The sequence below is a fragment of the Saccopteryx bilineata genome, chromosome 12, assembly GCF_036850765.1.
Source record: "Saccopteryx bilineata isolate mSacBil1 chromosome 12, mSacBil1_pri_phased_curated, whole genome shotgun sequence".
Lineage (NCBI taxonomy): Eukaryota > Metazoa > Chordata > Mammalia > Chiroptera > Emballonuridae > Saccopteryx > Saccopteryx bilineata.
Window position 1 is genome coordinate 37,999,517 of NC_089501.1, and position 21,833 is coordinate 38,021,349.

A 21,833-nucleotide genomic window follows, 5' to 3' on the forward strand; every position below is an offset into this window, starting at 1 on the left:
ATCATCTCAAATTGTTGACCTTCCATTTTGATGAAGAGAACTTGATACCTGCTTTAAGACATTTCCAAAGGCTTGGGATCCTTCAAAGAAATGTAGTCACAGAGTTTTGTTTTGTTTTTAGAAACAACACATTAGATATATTCAGAGAGGAATTTAATTTCTCTTCCCTTAGCAGTGTCCAAATTGTGCTCCTACCCTAGGGTACCAGGACTTCCCAGTGTTTCAAGAGTTTTTTTTTTCAGATCTTCAACTTCCATATCTTCCTTGAAATTTCAGTCCCTCTTGAATATGAGGAATGCTTGCCAGTTGTTCTTGTTCCCCATTCATCCAAGGCCTGAGCACATGACACGGCTGTGCTGTGTTTTTCTGTTCCTTCTAACATTCAGAACGTAAATGATTGTCACCAGGGCTGTCTTCATATCTGATTAAAAAACAGAATCGGACTTATTTGCTTTGACAGCCCATTGAGCTGGTCCATTTCAGTATCTCCAAGGAGCAGTAGTACTGAGCTAGAAATGCTGATTGAGACCCAGCAGAGCCGTAGCAATTATGAACAGTTTTCAGAAGCACCTTTGCCTTAGCTGTAGTGTGGAAAGAAGCAGAAGAAGGGGTCAGCAGGTGGGAGGAATAGAAATGGACAGTTTTGGTTAATCTGTGAGAGATGACTGCTTCTCACATTAGCATTGCTGACTGTGTGTTAAAACACCAGACTTCACATAAAACAAAATAGTTTTTATAAGCTCCGTGTGACAGGAAATTTAGAGACCACTTGGCTCTATAGTTTATATTTTAGCATTTGATGATTAGACTTGTCTATTTTAAATAATGATCATCACAAATATACTCTTGTCTACCAGAATTCAGGGATGAATTCATACTTGAAACTCTTACTTTGTTTCATATTTAGATTCAGTTTGTACAGGGCCTTTAGTCAGTCATTCAGATTTCTTACTTTCTATGGTCTAGATTGAAATATAATAATTATCTTTAATCAAGAGTGTTTGTGAGAAAGTAAATATAGAATATATTCACAGAAACACTCATGCAAAGTAATATATATTACTAATATATATATTTTAAATGTATATGGGATTTAAGAATAAATACATTTTATGATTTATAGTCTTTAATGCAAAAACATTGTACAGCTGTTAAATGAACCAACATGTCAATCCTTAGGAATGGCATGAAAAGATTAGGCTGTTATAATTTACTCAATTAACTTTTCATTTTTGTGTAAAAAAACAACAACCGAATAAACTGTATTGTTTAGTGTCTTAGACAATTTTTAATGATTCTAAGCTTATTAGAAATTTGGAAAAGGGTTCAGCATCTTAAAATTTTAAGAAAAAGGCCCCTTTTTAAGTCAACTTGGCTTGCTGGGAGTCTGGACATTTAGTCTGGTGGCCACCGTCTGATGCCATGTTCAGTGACGTCCGTTTACTAGAATGAAGTCGGAAATCTCAGCCACATGGATCCTGGAACATATCCATATCTTCCTTTGATTGTGAATCATCCCAAAGAACCAAAGCTGATGATTAAAACTGAAATGCAAATTATTGCTCTAACTAATTTTATACTGTTATTCCCCAAGAGTTTTTCCCCTCAGTCTTGAAAAACTGTAAGAGAACTACAGTGCTTCAGGAACATTTAAGTTGATGAATGGAAATGGAATGCTATGATGTGATAGGCAGAATAATGTGTCTCCAAAGATGTCCATGTCCTAATCCCCGGAGTCTGTGAATATATTAGTTTACATGGCAGAGGAGAGTTAAAGTTGCTAAGTAGCTGACATTAAAATCCAGGGAGATTATCCTGGATTATCCAGGTGGGCCCAAAATAAAACACAAGAGTTCTTAAAAGTGGAGGGAGACAGAAGAGGAGTCAGTTGGAAGATGTGACTATTGAAGGAAGTCACAGAGAGGATCAACATTGCTGGCTTTGAAGATGAAGGAAGGGGACAAGAGCCAAGAAATGTGGGAGGTGTCTAGAAGCTGGAAAGGACAAGGACATAAAGTCTTCCCTGGGGCCTCTAAGGAACACAACTCTGCTGACACCGTGGTTTTAACATGGAGACCCATTTTGGACTTCTGCCCTCCAGAACTGTGAAATAATAAATGTGTGTTGTTTAAGTCACTACATTTATGCTAATCTGGTACAGCAGTAATAGAATGCTAGTATATGTGGCTTTATATCCCCTAGCCTAGAAAAAAAAAATCTTAAATGTTGTACTTATGCAGTGACTCAGTTAGTTCTTTATGTATATTAGGTAATTGGTTAATTTGAGCATTAAACAAAATACAGGTTCTTGCCTACCACATCTGTGGAACTAGACCAAGGAGACGTACACGTAACGGTGGGCAAAAGAGAACCTATAAAAACTGAACAACATCGGACAAACTAGCTCTTTGCTTTACTGTAAGGTATTTTGTAAACTATCACTATGCAACGTATCATGCCAGGAGAAGCAATACCTTTAACTGGGTATCAGCTGGAAACAAAGAAAATTTGAACTAACTGATGTTCAAACACTTCCTTCAGCAATATTACCGCTAATGAATTTTGTTCAAATAATACAGACTTATTCACTTATCACTAAAGGATAATCCACCCCATGTTATACAACAGTTGCCCTCAAAGATGATTAAAATGAAGACTCAGAATAGAACCAGCATAAATAAGTTAAAAGAAAAAGGCAGATGCCTGTTGAGGCCTCAAAGTAGTGCTGAAGTATCATAGGTGTTTTCAAACATTTGAAAATATGGAAACTTTTTCTTACCGAATTTTCGATGAGCGTTCTTGTCTTGTCCTTTTTCCTCCTAAAACATTCACTATAACAGGGACTTTTGTAATATATCAACTAGAATGTTTTTCAAATGTATATGGTAGAATGTCTAGCACATGAACCAGAATCCAAGTCTTAGGAAAATATGAACTGGACATGTGTTACTAAAAATTAAATTAATAATGACATTGGATTTAGGGCATTTGATTTTTAAAGACTGAAACAAAAATCTGGCTATCTCATTTGCTCTAGTACTGGTGGTATTCACCATTTTGAGAGTTAATCTGTTAGGGCTTCATTTTGCTCATTTTTCCTCCTGTACTGAACTGTCTCTCTTATGCATGAGCAGATTGTTTAGGCCTTTCTTCCTCCTCAAAGTGTAGTTTGGGAACCAGAGGATCCACTTCACCTGGAAGCCTGCTAGAAATCTGCAATCTTGGGCTGTACCCTCAGACCTTCAGAATCAGAATCTACACTTTCCTATGATCGTCAGGTGGTTTGTGGGCACCTTCTAATATGATAAATGCTGCTCTGGGCCACACGGTTTCTGTTTTGTCATTTAACATGGAATAATTTATAGAATGCAGCCTCAATATATTAATTCTGCCTGCTATATTTAAAACATTTAAACGTATTTTTAAATATATTAAAGTTGACTTTTACTGTGGCATGATTAAATACATGTATAAAAAATGACAACGTTAAAATAAAAGGAAGAGAAAAATATGTATTATGCACCAAGGATAGGTTATTTATTGCCACTGTGAAACAAATTTAGCTAATCTTCAGGGCAACCAAGGCGAAAAAGAATACACAGTTCACTGCATTGTCCCTCATGTTAGCATAATGAAAGCAGTAATTTATCAAAAAAAAAAACAAAAAAAAAAAACCCAGTTCTTTCCAGGCACCCACGTTTCAAGGTTATTTATCACTCAGCTTGTAATACAAAGAACATCGGGTAATATAGTAGATAATTTTAGCTTTGACTGGTTTTTAGCAGAAATCTAAAAGTTGATATTTCTTATATCATGATTTTATGAAAGCCAAAAGTATAGTCTTATATTTTGACTAGAGGAAGGCATTTTTGTAGAGGTTTAAAGTAATACAATCTAGGCAATTATTTATTTAATCTAAATCTGTATCGCAAAAAAAATTAAGAAAACCACAGAGCAAGAAGGATAAATAAGAGCTCAAATGGTGAAAAGCTCGGGGTGTTCAAATAGTAGGAAATGGTCAAGTATGCCAGGAAGATACCTTTTTGGCTTTGAGACATGCTAAGAATTTTTGACATTTAAAAAAATGTTATAAAGGTAGAACTACATAAATATACTTAACAATGCATTTGAGCTTGTCATTTATTTACTTATATATACTTATAATAAAATATTCTTGACACTAGTTCATGGCTTCATTTTAAACAGGAAGTAAATATCTTGAGAAGAGAGTCTGTGTGTCATTATGTAACTACAGTACTTCGTTTTGCCAGTTAAAACCACAGGATGCTACGTGAAGGCCAAGAGTTCATTGAGTATTCAGAGAACTAAATGAGATGGTTTTTTGTTTGTTTGTTTTGCTTATGTTTTTTTTTTATTTTTGGATATTATACAAAAAGGGTGAAAATGAAAAAATAAAGTTTTTTAGTAGAATCATTTTTGACCCTGAAATGTGCACATGAAATTTGTAGGATTAAATGCTTTTTCCCAACCTGGGGAAGAATTGTGTGTATAATACTTTGCATAGCACCCACTTCACCTTTGAAAGTGTTTCTTTTGGATCAGACATAAAATAGGGCTTTAGTTTTGTCAGAGTGGGGCAGACAGTGGAGGATATAATCACGCATTCCCTTTTAGTTGCAACTGTTATTGAAATTACAGAAAGGCATCTGACCACCAGTTGAGGTCACTTCTTTTCCCATTCCTGCCATCCCCCATCTCTGGTATAACATTTAGCAAAATTGGTAGCTGCTCTTGAGGGCTTTCATTTGTTTCTCTGCGTTGCCCTGAGATGTCATGTGTTTCTGTGGGACCGTGAACAATAGCACAATTTTCCGTATTGAATCAGATATTCCTGTGATCCAAGCATGCTTGGGAAAATCTTACTGCTTAGGATTCCCTAACAACAGAGCTTTCTTGTGTGTCTAGCAGCCTATGGCTACACAGCTAAAGGGCCTATTTCTCAGCTGCAGCACAACCCAACCAGGGTACCTGGGAGCACCCACCAGGGGAAAATTTATGACTGTGGAACATCCTTTGATCAGATTTATCCTGGATTAATTATGGATTGTAATCTTCGATAGGCTCGATCAAGATAGGCTAATCAAGAATAACCAGAGAAAGTGCTTGAGTCCTGTTCTTTGGAATCTTGAGAAAATAGAAGATGTCCATTAGAAGTGTTTTAGAAGTATGGAATTCTAAAAAGTCAGATAATGGTAGAGCCCCTTCATATTGACTTATATTTAGATGTATCAGGATGTTATCACTTAAAAATTTAATTTCTCAAGCAATACATGGGATTATAGAAAATGTGTACAATAGAGGAAACCATAGGGAAGAAAATATATTCTATCTTAATTATCCTTAGTTTTCAGTGCATCTTAGCATTTGACTGCTTTAAGATGGTGTTTATTTGAGAACTTTATACACACACAGAAACACAAATAGAGTCAAACTGCAGTTATACACGTGTATATACAGTGTGTGTACATATATATAGTCGATTTCAAAGAAAATTGGATTTTTTTAAAAATTATTTTTAAATTACAGAGAAAAATATGTATCACCTAGAGATACCAATGTTAGTATTTTGGTTTTTGCCTTTTGAGTTGTATATATACTTTTTGTTAAAATAAAATCTTGATATATACACATGGTTTATATAAATTAATTTTTTAAATTAACATTTACCAAAATTTAACCCTTTTTGGTGTACAGTTTATAGTTTTGACAAATGAATAGATTAATGTAGCTACTGCCACAATCACCTAAAAATATTCCTTCATGCTGTTCCCTTATAGCCGAAGCCGCCTCTGAATCTTGGCAATCCCAAAACATGTTGGAGCTATTCTAAGTACTTTGTCTCTGCTTAAATTTTAGACTATCTTGTAAATATCTACAAATACTTCTACTTGGTCTTTGGAGTGGAATTTTATTGATTCTATAGGATGATTGGGAAAACTTGACATCTTCACATTTACTTTTCCAATCCACGAGCCTGATCCATCTCTCCATTTATTTAGATCTTTGACACCTTTCGTCGGTGTAGTTTTCAGCATATAGTGTCTGCATATATTTTGTTAAATTTGTAGCAATTTTGTTTTTATTAGTGATATAATAAATGGTATTTAAAAAAATAGCCTTTTATTAATTCTTTTATATTTAATTGATGTTTTTATTGAGATAATTATAGAATTCACATCAGTTGTAAGATATAATACAGAAACACCAGTGTAGGCTTTACGCAATTTCCCCCAGTGACAACTTCTTATATGATTATATTATAAATACCAATGTATTTATATATATTGAAACAGTTAAGATACAGAACAGTTACATCACCACAAGGTACTTCATGTATCATTTTTATGGCTACACCTACCTTCTCCTTTAGCGTCATCTCTGAGCCCTGTCAATCATTAATTTATTCTCGATGATTTTGTCTTTTCAATAATATATAAATGGGATCACATATGTGACTTCGGGGATTCCCTATTTTTACTCAGAATAATTCCCTGGAGACCCATTCCAGTTGTTGCATGTTGATGGTTTATTACTTCCTATTGTGGAGTGGTATTTCATGGCATGGCTTACCAGTTTGTTTAACCAGTCACCCATTAAAGGTATCTGGATTGTTTCCAGTTTAAGGCTGTTATTAATAAAGCTGCTATGAACATTCATGTACAGGTGTTGTGTGAACTTATGTTCACATAACTATTCAAGAAGGGAATTTCTGGGTTGTACGGTAGTTGCAATTTTAGTTTTAGAAAAAACTACCAAACTTTTCCAGACTGGATGTACCATTTTACATTTTACCAGCAGTGTGTGAGTGACATAGTTTCTCCTATTTCATGCCAGTTATTTGACATTGTCAATATTTTTAATTTTGGCCATTTTGATTAGTATGTAGTGATACCTCATTGTGGTTGTAATTTGTATTTGGCTAATAATGTTGAATATTTTTTCACCAGCTTACTTGCCATCTGTTTATCTTTTGCAGTGAAACAAATAGTATTATTTTGTTAAATTGTACTTTCTTATTGTTTATTGCTAGTACATAGAGATATATTTGATTTTTGCACATTGACCTAGTATCTTGTGATTTTGCTAAACTTATTTATTCTTAGAGCTTTGCTGCTGATTCCATGAGATGTTATTTTTTTGTTTTTTTTTAAGTACACAATCATGTCATCTGTAATAGACAGTTTTTTTCTTTTTCAGTTATCATGGCTTTTATTTATTTTTCATGTTTTATTGTATTGGATAAGACTTCTAATATGATATTGAATAAAATTGATGAGAGTTGATATCTTTGCCTATTTCTTTTTTAAAAGGAAAAGTCTTTTGCAATTAAATGTGATCTTATCTATAGTTTTTTTTGCACATACCCTTTATCAGTTTGAGTATATTTCCTTCTATTCTTAGTTTGCTGAAAAGCTTTTAAAACTCATCAGTGAATGTTGAATTTTGTCATATGCACTGACTGCATCTATTGATATGTTCATATGGATTTCATTTCTGTTAATATGATGAACATATTGATTGATTTTTAAGTATTGAACTAGTCTTTCATTCCTGGGGTGAATGCATTTGATTGTGATATATTGCCCTTTTTATATGTCACTAAATTTGCTTGCTCTAGTTTGCTGATTTTGCCTCTCTTTTTATGAGGAATATTTGTCTGGTCTTTTTTTCTTCTTTGTCTGACTTCAGTTTTCATGTAATGCTAGACCTATTGCTCCTTAATATTCTGGAAGAAATTGGGTAGAGCTTGTATTATTTCTTTCTGAAACTTTTGATAAAATTTACCCATGAAAAAACACTGGGCCTGAAGTTTTCTTTGTTGGAAAGTTTTATCTAAAATTTTAATTTGGTTGATTTCAAGATATGGGACTACTCAGTTTATCTATTTTTTTTTATTGTGATTTGGTAGATTAAGTCTTTCAAAGAATTGGTCTGTTTCATCTAAGTCCAGTATTCTCTTACCTGTCTTTTATTGTCTGTAAGGTCTGTACAGATAACCTCATATCATTCCTGATATTGGTAATTTGTGGCTTATCTCTTTTATCTTCATCATTCTATAGATTTCTCAATTTTATTGCTTTTTTTTCAAAGATCAGCTTTTGGTTTCAATGTCCTTTTCTATTTTTTTTTTCTGTTCTCAGGTTTGTTGATTTATGGTTTTTTTTAACTTTTGCTAGTTCCTTCTGTTTTGGGTTTAACTGGTTCTTCTTTTACTACTTTCATAACTTGGAAGCTTATGTTATTCATTTATTACGTTGAACATTTTCTTCTTCCTTACATAAACATTTAAATTACTTTTATTTATTTATTCATTTCAGAGAAGAGAGACAGAGTCAGAGAGAGAGAGAGAGAGAGAGAGAGAGAGAGAGAGAGAAGGGGAAGGAGCAGAAAGCATCAACTCCCAAATGTGCCTTGACTGGGCAAGCCCAGGGTTTTGAACCGGTGACCTCAGCATTCCAGGTCGATGCTTGATTCAGTGCGCCACCACAGGTCAGGTCCCTATATAAACATTTAATGATAAGTACTGCTTTAGTTGTATCTCATAAGTTTTAATGAGTTTATATTTATAGTTATTCACTTCAAAGTCTTTTTAAAAGTTTTTTGAGTCTTTTATTTTAAAATAAAATTGACGAGGAATTTATTTTTTAGAGCTCTTGGTTTTAGAGCTCTGTACCTTAGGAAGTGTACAGAGATTGCCCGTCTACCCTTGCCCCCAACAGAGTCTATTTTAGAGGAGATTATTTAGATATGTGTTGTTTAATTTGCATAGTTTCACTTTTTTAAAAAATATTTAAAGTTAGGTTTTATGGTATAGAAAATGGACTATCCTGTTAGATATTCCGTGTGCACTTGAAAAAAAAAATCTATTCTACTATTGTTGGGTGGACTGTTTCTTAAATGTCAATTACATAAAGTTGGTGGATAGTGTTGATCAAGTCTTCTACATCCTTGCTGATTTTCTGTCTAGTCACTCTCTCTTTAACTGAGCAAGGAGCATTGAAGTCTTCAAGTATAATTGTGGGTTTGAATATTTCCCATTTAAGTTTTATCAGGTTTTTTTTTTTTTTGGCTTTATGTATTTTGAAGCCTGCACATTGTTAAATGCATACACATTTAAGGATGTTATATATCTTGATAAATTATCCCTTTTATCATTATAACATATTCTTTTTTTCTTCTTGTTAATGTTCCATATTCTAAAGTCTGCTTTGCTTGATATTATCATAACTCCCCCAGCTTTATTTGATTCATGTTTGAATGGTATATCTTTTCTCATTTACTTTTAATTTTATCTTATTTAAATTGATATATTTAAAGTGAATTTCTTATGGACAACATATAGTTGCCTTACTTTTTAATCTAATTTGATCATCTCTAGTCTTTTAGAAAATACAATTTGCATTTAATTTATTGAAATGGTTGGATGTAGGTCTAACATTTTATTATTTGTTTTCTTTTCGTTTCCCCCACTTTCTCTTTGTTTCTCATTTCCTAACTTCTTCTAGATTATTTGAATATAATTGTAGTACATGTTTTGTTTTAATTTAACTATTGGCTATTTGGAGATATCTCTTTATATTATTATTTTATTTCTAGTGATTACCAAAAAGACATCAAACTTGACACAGAGCAAGGCTGAGAGAGAAATGAAAGGGAAAAAATAAAAATGTTTCCCTCATACTCTTCAGCACCTAGGAGTCTTTTTTCCACTGTCCTCTGGCTGAGAAAAGTGTGTTTCTCCCAGAGTCTTTGCTGTTGTTTACTGCACGATTCGGGATTCAGCTCACCGTCAGGTCAAATAGAGGGAAATAAAAAGAAGATAAAAATCCATGGATCTCATTCTTTTTGGATCCTTATTCAACTTTTCACTTTATTTCCCAATCTACCTGCTATGTGTACTTTTCAGAGTTCCCAGGTAGTTGCTTTTTGCATTATGTTCAGAGTTTTTAGTTGTAATTGGTGACAATGATAAGCTATAGTCACCTTTCTCCATCTGGGCTGACGTCAGAAATAAGCTTGTATATAATTTTAATATATGGGTTTTTATCTAAAATATTTTGTGTACATTTTTCTATGCAATTATACATCTTATCATAATACCATTTTTAATGTCTGTGTATTCCTTCATATGGGTATTATACTGATTGTCTTAGTGAGCATATGACTAGATAAATCTTTTCGCATATCTATGATTATTTTCTTAAGATGAATTCCTAGAGGTTCATCTTAAGAGCATATACTAAAGAATTGCTATACTAAAATCTTTAAGAGCATATCTTTAAGTCAATCAATTTCACTCACCCCAATATTTAGAGTGCTTATTTTCCTATGTCCATGTTAGCACTATGAATAGAAAAATAACGCCGCTGATCAGGTCCTTCAACTTCACAATGCCCTGTCCAAGAGTTGCCCTGCAAGTATTTCATCACATATCTCATAAATGTAAGTGAGCAAATGTATTTGACTCTATGTTCATAAAACTCAGTGGTATTAGGCACATTTAATTTGGGCTCATTAACACTCGAACCAAACATAAACCTGCAAATGCCTAGAGCATCCTAATTAGGATAAAGTTGACATGGCTGATTTGAGCAAGAATAGTTTTCTGTGCACAGTAATCATGAGTTTGCTTGTGCATTCCAGCCACCTTGCATTAAAATTATACTTTAGCTGAGTCATGAGTGATGTATTAGATCCAATTTGAAAAGTCATCATTAGGAGTCCAAGGAAAGTGTGTTTGCTCTAACATTACACATCCTTTCCTTTGTAATGACACTTACACATCTTTGCTGTATTTAAAAAGACATGAACATTAAGAATACATATAGAATGGGAAAATATTCTCTTCTAAAATATTAAGACCTGCATTCGATGCCAGAACAGATCACTTCTGTATCAGCCCAGGTCCTGGCCAGGAGAAGATGGCACAGTCAGCTTGGGTCATTTGAATGAGTTTAGTGAGGGAACAATTTACAAGGGTGGGCAGGGTATAGAGATGTTAGAAGATACCCCACAAAACTGCAAGTTAGTACTAGGCGCAGGTAACCACTGCTAGGGTGGGAGCAGCAACCTTTGGTGCTCATCCAGAGTGCAAGGCCCTCCAGGAAGAGAGTGACCAAACAGATACCCAAGTTTGCTTTCTCTACTCTCTTGACTCTCTTGTCAGTACTCACAGCGCTTAAACCTACCAGCAGTCGGAGGGTGCAGGAGCCTCTCTTACGCAGTGCACAAAGATCTACTGAAATGCGTGTAGAAAAAAATTATTGAATGTAATACTTAGTATAAATTCAGATGTCTGTGGCTAATTTGCAACCAATCATATGTAATAGGGGAACATTTCTGTTTCACAAGGTATTCATTTATATATAGTTGAAGATATAAAACGGTAATTCTTAACATAACCTAAAACGATAATTCTTAGCAAAACATACTATCAATTTATTAGAAAATTAAAGAAAACATATATACCTATTAAATAGAGGCTTTGCGGCCCAAGCGGAGAGCCCTTGGGTTCAGGAGTCAGATTGAATTTGCATCTCAGCTTTACCATCTACCGGTTACCTGACTCTGGGTAAATTTCTTACCTTCTCTGAGCCTAATTTTATTTCCATTTGTTAAGTGGGAATAATAATAATACCTCTCACAGAGAGTTGTAGTGAGGATTAAGTCAGATAATGAGTGTTAATTGCATAAATCAATGCTTGGCACATATCCGGTACTTAATAACTGTTTTTATGTATATTATTATCCTAATTGTTAAATGCATACCTGACACCTGGGACAAGACCCATGATTTCAGAGGACTGTGGTCATTTTAGGGTGAAACTAATTGTTTAATGACGTATGTATAGTGCTCAGAGAGGATAGAGAGTTTAACAATTAAGTGGACAGGCTCTGGAGTAAGATCTTGGACAAGTCATTTATCTGCTTTGCTTTATTATATACATATATGTCTTTTTCCTGATTAAAGTTACAGAGAACTTATGTGGGGAAGTATTTTCTCATAGAAATACTACTTTAATAAGTGCATAAGAATTATTTGTAATTAGCACCTGAAAATACTAATCGGAGCAGTGTGGGCTTTTGCTGCTTCCATTGCAGTTTATATATATATATATATATATATATATATATATATATATATATGAATAAATATAAATTGATATGCCTACCCTGGCTTAATTAACTTTTCTAAACCATTAGTATGCTGTTATTGTTTTATCATATACCCTATCTTATGTAGGCCTCTCTAGAATAAGAATGACTAAGTGATTTTGAAAATCTCATCCAACTAGACTGTCCTTTCTTTGCTCTTAAATTATAGTTTCAAATAGCATAGGATAAAAAAACAAAAAAAACAAACTCGTGTTGTTGTCACTGTAAAAGAGACTTAACCTTGGTACCTCACTATGTAAATTCCCTTGGGCTAAGATTTTGTTTGTTTGTATACTACCACAGTGCCATGTTGGCACGGATAGTTAATAGATAACTATATGATAATAATTCAAAGGCAGCCTTCCTAATAACTTCTCTGTCTCCAAAAAAAATAAAATAAAAAGAAGAAAATATCTTTCAATCTAGACATGGATCTCTATCAAAAATAAGTTAGAAGTCAATAGTAGTATATCATAGATACTGTAATACAATTGCACTCACTTTTCTCCTACTTCACATTTTACCTAACATTATAACTTAAAATTATTTTTTATTCTGATACTTTTTTTTTTTCATTTTTCTGAAGCTGGAAACAGGGAGAGACAGTCAGACAGACTCCCGCATGCGCCCGACCGGGATCCACCCGGCACGCCCACCATGGGGCGACTCTCTGCCCACCATGGGGCGACGCTCTGCCCACCATGGGGCGATGCTCTGCCCACCAGGGGGCGATGCTCTGCCCATCCTGGGCGTCGCCATGTTGCGACCAGAGCCACTCTAGCGCTTGAGGCAGAGGCCACAGAGCCATCCCCAGCGCCCGGGCCATCTTTGGTCCAATGGAGCCTCCGCTGCAGGAGGGGAAGAGAGAGACAGAGAGGAAAGCGCGGCGGAGGGGTGGAGAAGCAAATGGGCGCTTCCCCTGTGTGCCCTGGCCAGGAATCGAACCCGGGTCCTCCGCACGCTAGGCCGACGCTCTACCGCTGAGCCAACCGGCCAGGGCTGTACATTTAATGTTTCCATATGTTAACCCAAATTAAACCATGACTTCACTGTAATAAACATAAGCTGAACTAACTTCTATTTACCATATAAAGCCATTGTGATGTGACCTAATTTATTTTTTTAAATTTTATTTATTCATTTTAGAGAGGAGAGACAGAGAGAGAGAGAGAGAGAAGGGGGGAGGAGCTGGAAGCATCAACTCCCATACGTGCCTTGACCAGGCAAGCCCAGGGTTTCGAACCGGCGACCTCAGCATTTCCAGGTTGATGCTTTATCCACTGTGCCACCACAGGTCAGGCCTAATTGATATTTTAAAAATCGCCATTAGTAACCTTAGGCATGAATAGAAAGGAAGTAACACTGTACAAGAAGATTTAAATTGTAAAGGAAAAGAGATTTCTTTTTATTTTTTTAAATAGAATGCCTGTCAGATGTAAAAACAAAAACAAAAACCCTGTCTTTTGCTTAAATGGAGCTTGCTCTGTTATTTCATAGTAGGAGAATTTCCCAATCTTTATGCCTTCCTCATTTTCTCATTTTCTAAAACCATAGATTCTGTGGTTCAACATTATAAACACACCCTTGCATATCCTCAATTACAATATCCCCTTTTGCCTTCAATTTTATTCACCTAGAAAATCTGTCATCCTAATTAAACCCAACTACCTGCCTACTCATGTCTGCACCTGAGCAACTAAGCACTATTAAAGAAAAGCCCCCAAACATGCTGTTGGTTCTTGCTCGATGTTTGTGACCACAAGTATCAGGTGGGCCCTCAGCGTTGCCAGTCATGTCCTGCCTTTCCCTATTAGGGGAGTCAGTGGACTCCCCTATTTTCACAGTGCCTCCTGTATCTATTTCCCTTTGTCTTCAAATCTTGTTCATCCCTTTACTGATCCTTTGTTCACCATCTTCAAAGAGTATAATGAACTTGCTGCTTATTTCAGTAAGAAAGAAAAAGCAATCAGAAGAGACTTCCACATTTTCCCATCATCAAACCTACCAGCTGAAGCTGTACTCCATGTTCCCTCCTGTGACAATGGATGAACTGTCTGTTCCAAAGACAACCCTTCTGTGTGGACACTCCACCACCTCTAGCCTACTTGAGCATTCCTGTTACTGGGATTATCTCCTCTCCCCTCATGTATTATAGAATTTTCCATTTCTCTTGCTTCATTTCTTTTTTTTTTCTATTGCTGCATTTCTATCTTTTGACAAATATACTATGCTATATCTCATTGTAAACAAAAAATAAAATAAAATAAAATTTATTTTGGTCTTGAGTCTTTTAATTCCACTTTATTTTTTTTAATCTATTTTCAGCAAAGCTTGAAAGAACTGTCTACACATTCAGTTTCCAGTTCCTCTTTTCCCATTCTCTCTTAAGCCCACTCTGCTGAAAGAGCTATAATTAAGGTCATCAGTCACCTCTACATTGACAGATATAATGGCCAATTTCAAGTCTTTATTTAACTCAAACTCTCAGGAATATTTGATCCACTTAGTCACTTTCTGTTTCTTGAAACACTTTCTTAAATTTGGCCTCTGGGAAAACATGTTCTCCTGACTTTCTTCCTACTTTTCTGGTTGTTTCTTCTTAGTTTCCTTTTCTGGTTTCTCTTCCTATCCTTAAACTCTCAATGTCAAATGCCCAGAAATTAGTCCTATGTTCTCTTCCCTTTGTAATCTACATTCACTTGTTTGGGGATCTCACCTGGCATCATCGCTTTAAGAACATTCTGTATGGTGATAGTCCTCCAGATCTATATCAGGAGTCCCAATCTCTCCTGAGTTCTATATCCTTCTATCCAACTGCCTGCGTTATGTCTCTGCTAGGAGGGTTAATATGTATTTCAAACTGATGCTTGAAATCAATGTTCTTGGTTTCAGCTCCCAAACCTGTTTCTACCTCATTGTTCTCAATCTCAGTAAACACCACCATTGTTTAGGACTGCAGCGTAGTACAGATTCAAGGTGCATTGGAATGATGGGTCAACTGAATTTTTAGTTTATTTTTCCCAATGAGCATTTCATTTGTTTGTGGTTGACTTAAATGCAAAAAAAAATTAGCAACTGTATCTAACTTTTGAAATCCTTAGTCTCTCTGTGGAACTACTATATTAATTACATAATGAAAATGATCAACTAATATCTTTTTGTTTGAGAAATTGCCAAAGATCCAAGAATAACCCTCATAATGGCCTAATAGTATAATGCAAACAAACAACTCCAAACTTTTAACCATTTTCAAGTCTTGGATAAATTTCAGCAAAGGCTTTAAATTTTTTTCAATTAACTTTTATCTAACATTTAGGTGAGTAACCATACATTATATTTTGATCTACCAAAGATGGCCATATTTGGATATGACTAAGAAGTGGTAAATATTGTGCCGAAAATCCAAAAGAATTGATTTCCCCCCAATATCCTGGAACTAATAAGTAGTTATAATAAGACAGCAGGATATAGTCATTTTCTTAAATACCAGCAATGAACAAATGTAATTTGAAATTAAAAACACAATGCAATTTATATTAGGACCCCCCAGATGAGATACTTAGGTATAAATCTAACAGAATATGTATAGCATATATATGAGAAAACTATAAAACTCTGAAAAATCAAGAAGAACCAATAAATAGAGAGATAGTTCACATTCATGGATAGAAAGACTCAATATGATCAAAATGTCAGTTCTCTCCAACTTAATTTATAGATTCAATGAAACCCCAATAAAAATTCTAGAAAGTTATTTTGTGGACAGCAACACACCAATTCTAAAATTTGTATGGTGAGGCAAAAATAACAACAAAAACATGAAACTGCTAACACAATATTGAATGAGAAGAACAAAGTTGGATGATTGACATGTCTGACTTCAAGATTTACTATTAAGCTATAGGAATGGAGACAGTGTGGTTCTGGCAAATGAGAGAAAAATAAATCAATAGGAAAGAATAGAGACCCCAGAAATACACCCTAATAAATACCTAAAATTGATCTTTAACAAAAAAGCAAAGGCAATTCAATAGAAAAAAGATAATGTTCTCAGCAAATGCTGCTGGAGCAACTAGAGATTCATATGTAAAACATGAATCTAGACACCGATCTTATACCATTCACAAAAATTAACTCAAGATGGATCACACACTGAAATGTAAAATGCAAAACTATAAAACTATTATAAGGTAACATAAGAGAAAACATGGATAACCTTGGGTCTGGCAGTGACTTTTTAGATATGACACCAAAAGCATGATCCATGAAGGAAGTAATTGATTAACTGGACATTATTAACACGAAGAAACTTATACTCCAAAAATAACAATGAGAAAACATACCACAGTCTGGGAGAAAATATTTGCAGAAGACATACTGATAAAGGAGTGTTATTCAAAATATACAAAGAACTCTTAAAACTCAACAATAAAAAATGATTAAAAATGGGCCAAAACCTTAACAGATGCCTCATCAAAGAAGATATACAGATGGCAAGTAAACGTATGAAAATATTTTCCACCTCATATGTCATCAGGACAACACAAATCAAAACAACAAAATACCACCATACACCTATTAAAATGTCCACAACCCAAAACACTGAAAACACCAAGTCCTGGCAAGGATGTTGAACAACAGGAACTTTCATTCATTTCTGGAAATGGTTCAGCTACTTTGAAAGACAGGGTGTTTATTTCTTACAAAATTAAACATACTTTTTACCATACAATCTAGCAATCTTGTTTCTTGTGATTTACCCAAAGACTGAAAACATATGTCCACACCAAAACCTGCACACACATGTTTATACAGGCTTTATTTGTAAATGCCAAAACTTGAAAGTAACCAAAATGTCTTGTTATAGGTGAATGGATGAACTGTGGTACGTTCTGACAATGGAATATTACTCAGCACTGAAAAGAAGGGAGCTATCAAGCCATAAAAAGACATAGAGAAATTCTTTTTTTTTTAATTTTTTTTAAATTCTATTTATTCATTTTAGAGAGGAGAGAGAGAGGGAGAGAGAGAGACAGAGAGAGACAGGGGAGAGGAGCTGGAAGCATCAACTCCCATATGTGCCTTGACCAGGCAAGCCCAGGGTTTCAAACTGGCGACCTCAGCATTTCCAGGTCGATGCTTTATCCACTGTGCCACCACAGGTCAGGTGACATAGAGAAATTCTAAATGGCTATTACTAAGTGAAAAGAGTCTATCTGAAAGGGCTCCATTTTGTATGATTCCAACTATAGGAACAGTCTGGAAAAGACAAATCTATGGAGACAGTAAAATAAATGATCAACGGTTGCCCGTGGTTGAGGATAAGGGGAGGAAGAATAACCTGAGTATATGTGACTTTAAGGGCAATTAAAATACTCTGTATGATACTTTAATAATGGACACATTTACTGTACATTTATCCAAATCCACAGAACGTACATCACCAAGAGTGAACCCCAAGATAAACTATGGACTTTTGGTGATTGTGACATGTTGATGTACGTTCATCTGTGGTAACAGAAGTACCGCTCTGACGGGGGATGTTGTGGGCTAGGTTGTACTGTGGGCCAGGGAGTGTCTGGGAAATCTCTGTACCATCCCCTCAATTTTGCTAAGAACCCAAAAGTGCTCTAAAAAATTAAATCTTAATGAAAGAAAAGGTAGTAAATATGAAAGAACAAAAAGCCATTATTAGATCTTTTTATATGCTGATACTACTGCAACTAACTTCATAAGTTGTTTTGTTTTTTTTTTTTGGCCAGAAATATTGCAAAGATCAAAGAACTTTCAAAGGGATTTCTAATTAACAATAAATATAAGTCACTCTCTGCATAATTCAGGCTTGCTATGCCCTGTTCCATAGAATCCTACATAGTATAAGCAAGATAGAGACTTTTCAAAAGCCAATCACGGAAAAAGGGATAAACACAAAATAGTATAATTGATCTATACCTAAGGTAGTAAACATTTATAAAATTGATTTTACTAGTTCCGTTGGCTTTCTTATTATATTCCTTTCCCATCTCATATGTCTGCCTTCTGCCTGGAGGTGGCTGCCTTTCTGAATTTTGTGTTTATCATTTCTTTTAAAAAAAAATAGTATGTACTATTAAACAATATATTGTGTTGGTTAGTTTTGCTTGATTAGGGCCTTGGTAAAAATGGTATCATTATAAGCCTTTTCTTTATCCAAATAGAAATAGCATGCTTAAGTGGGTAAACTTGACAGTACAATGAGCCATTGTGCTGTTGTTTACATGCCTGTGTTTCTTATTGCCTTCAGTACTGTGTAATTTGGTCTTGCAACTGATTAGCCAATTAGGAATTGGAAGGGTGATATGTAAATGTTACTGCCTAACTGACAGGATGATTTATTAGAAGTGTATCTTTGTGGAATTTCACCTGCTTTGTTGTTTGGGCGGCCCAGTGCCAAACCAAAACATGTGTGTCAATGGCAGACCTGTGGCCAGCTTTTTAAGAAAATTCGGCCAAAGATGAATTCCATTCAAGTACAATTTGAGGTTATTTAGCCAGCGGGGTCGTACTGATTTTAGAATGCATTTACCTTTTTCATAGCTTCGATCAGCATTGTTGAAACTTTCAACATACATGGATATCACCCAAGGGCCCTGATGCCACCCGCTCACTACATTAGCTTGTGCTGGTATTTTCTGTTCTTCCAATGTCAACTGCTAAGTGGATTCTCTGAACCGCAAGACTCACATGTAAATGTCTTTCCTTTGCTCTTCACATGTGTCTCCTGGACCCAATTTTTTACTTTGAGCACAGAGATGGTTGGAGTTTTGTTTCCATTAAAAAATATTCCTTTTTTTTTTTCAGTCGGTGATATGGTGTCCTTGGGATATATTCCTGTAAGTGGGATGGCTGGGACAATAGGCAGTTCCATTTTTAATTTTTTGAGGAATCTCCATACTGTTTTCCACAGTGGCTGCACCAGCCTGTAATCTATTATGTTGAGTAAGATAAGCCAGGCAGAGAAAGAAAAATATCATATGACCTCATTCATTTGAGGAATCCAAGGAATAATGAGAACTGAGGAACAGAATTGAAACAGATGAGGGATCAAAGGGACCAGAGGAAAAGAGGACAGAGGGAAAGGGGATGATGATAAGATGGGATAAACCTGAAGGGAAGGCCCTGGCTGGTTGGCTCAGTGGTAGAGCATCGGCCTGGCGTGCAGAAGTCCCGGGTTCGATTCCCGGCCAGGGCACACAGGAGAAGCGCCCATCTGCTTCTCCACCCCTCCCCCTCTCCTTCCTCTCTGTCTCTCTGGTCCCCTCCCGCAGCCAAGGCTCCATTGGAGCAAAGATGGCCCAGGCGCTGGGGATGGCTCCTTGGCCTCCCCCCCAGGCGCTAGAGTGGCTCTGGTCGCAGCAGAGCGACCCCCCGGAGGGGCAGAGCGTCGCCCCCTGGTGGGCGTGCCGGGTGGATCCCGGTCGGGCACATGCGGGAGTCTGACTGTCTCTCCCCGTTTCCAGCTTCAGGAAAAAAAAAAAAAAAAAAAACCTGAAGGGAAGTGGGGAGGGAACTGTAGGGAGGGGGGTAAGGGAGATGTTGAGGGGAATATGGGGGAGGGGGATGCATTCTGGTGACCCTAGAATCTATGTAAACACAATTAATTAATTAATTAAATAAAAATATTTCTTTGATTTTAGCATATTGCTTCAATGTGATTTGTATAGAAAGTACTATCAATTATTTTATTTTATTTTTTAAGTGAGAGGAGGTTGAGTTAGAGAGACAGACTCTCACATGTGCCTCAGACCAGGATCCACCCGGCAACCCCTATCTGGGGCGGATGCTCAAACCAATCAAGACACTGGCTGCGAGAGGGGAAAAGAGAGAGAAGGCGGAGAAGGAAGGATAGAAAAGCAGATTGTTGCTTCTCATATGTGACCTGACCGGGTATCAAACCTTGGGATGACCACACGCCTCAGTTATTTTTATAAAGAAAGTAGAAGGAACAATGTGAACTGAGGAATGGAATTAAACCTGAAGGGAAGGGGGGAGGGAGCTGTTGGGAAGGGGACAAGGGAGATGTTGAGGGGAATGTGGGGAGGGGGGATGCAATCAGAGCAACACTAGAATCTGTGTAAACACAATAAATTAAAAAAAAAAGAATATAGAAAAAAGAGAAACTGACATTTGTTCATAACATTAATCTATAAAATGAAATAATCATTGATTTACTTTAAGAGATAATAGGAATCAGTATTATGAAAACTGTTAGCTTATGCTTCCTAATTTTTAAGTTGCTCCCTTAATATTCTGTTCTGTCTTTATTCCCTTTGTTTTGAAAGGCAAGCAAAATATACATACCCCTACAACAATTTTATAAGATGTTAATGGGGAATACAATAATATGGTCATACTTAAAGTTTATTGCCTTAAATAATTAATTTATGCTTATTGTTATAAAAGTTTGAATTTCATTTTGTATTATTTTTGTATACATATCTGAGAAGCTCTTATGTTTCTTATAACTCTTTTTACTTATACTGGTGTTAAAGTGCTTTAAATACTAGGCATACGTGAGTTTATAAAAAGTAACACATCAGATTACTGGCTTTTATCCTTCATGTTTCTATTTTAGGGGAATAAAGTGAGAAAATGTGATAGTGAGATAACTCACAGGGAGGCACCTGGGAGACCACTGAACCTGACGCTCAGGAAGGTCCTGGCGAGCCCCTTCCATCAATTAAAGTACAAGTAGCCTGCAAGGGGGGTACTTATGAATTATTCACAGCAATGTATGATTTACTCTCATTAGACAATCACGTTGTTTGCCTTCTACCATCTTAGCTTAATTTCTGGGGAATTAATGTGTTAGAGGAAAGAGGAGCAAGTTAGAAGGATCAGGGAGAGGAAGACCATGCTTATGGGTGAGAGTTCCTTCTAGAATGCAGCTCAAAGCAGGTAGAGTTCTGCAGGGGCTGAGACTGTTGGGGGCTAGCTGAGGGGCGGGGCCCTGAAAATCTGAGAGACAGAGTCCAGAACTGCTCGTCTGACTGAATTAATGTCTGAGCAAACATTTTCAGGCAGAAGAATGGCTTAAAACATCCAGGAGCTATTACATGCAAATGTCATTGTTTCAAGACTCTTCAGATATATTTTCAAGACCATAGACAAGAGCATAGCCGATGGAAGCTAATATTAATTGTTTATCATTGCATTCATTTTCACGTTCTGAACCCTGCATATAAAAGTGTCTTAGATAAAATAATAGTGGTTGATACTGTTTTTCATCACCATCTTTTTACTATTTGTTTAGTTACAGATATCTTACTTAATAAAGTACAAAAGTTAGTATGAGCAGAGACATATGTTGTTATGTCAAAGTAGTTATTTATTTATTTTTCATCAAAGCTAAAACCAGAAACAGATAAAACTAAAAAAAAAAAAAACTAAAACAAGAATAAGTAAAATTTTATACATTGAATTGACACTTTATTTTGTATATCATCTCCAAATCCTGAAGATCTGTGGATGCAATCGGCACAATACCTAGCATACCTCTATGTCTTAGGCCATTAGCAGTGAATGTATTCTTTCAGAAGGTGTTATTGAATTATATATGTAAAGTCCGCACAAAGGCGATGAAAACATAGCCATTTTATATTAGTTGACTTGTTGAC

General features: G+C 35.7%; 1 protein-coding gene across 3 annotated transcripts in view; it reads left to right on the plus strand.

The window, feature by feature from the left end:
* AIG1 (androgen induced 1) overlaps positions 1-21,833 on the plus strand; it is a 198,757-nt gene that overhangs the window by 1,306 nt on the left and 175,618 nt on the right. The gene's annotated exons all lie outside the window — the stretch shown is intronic.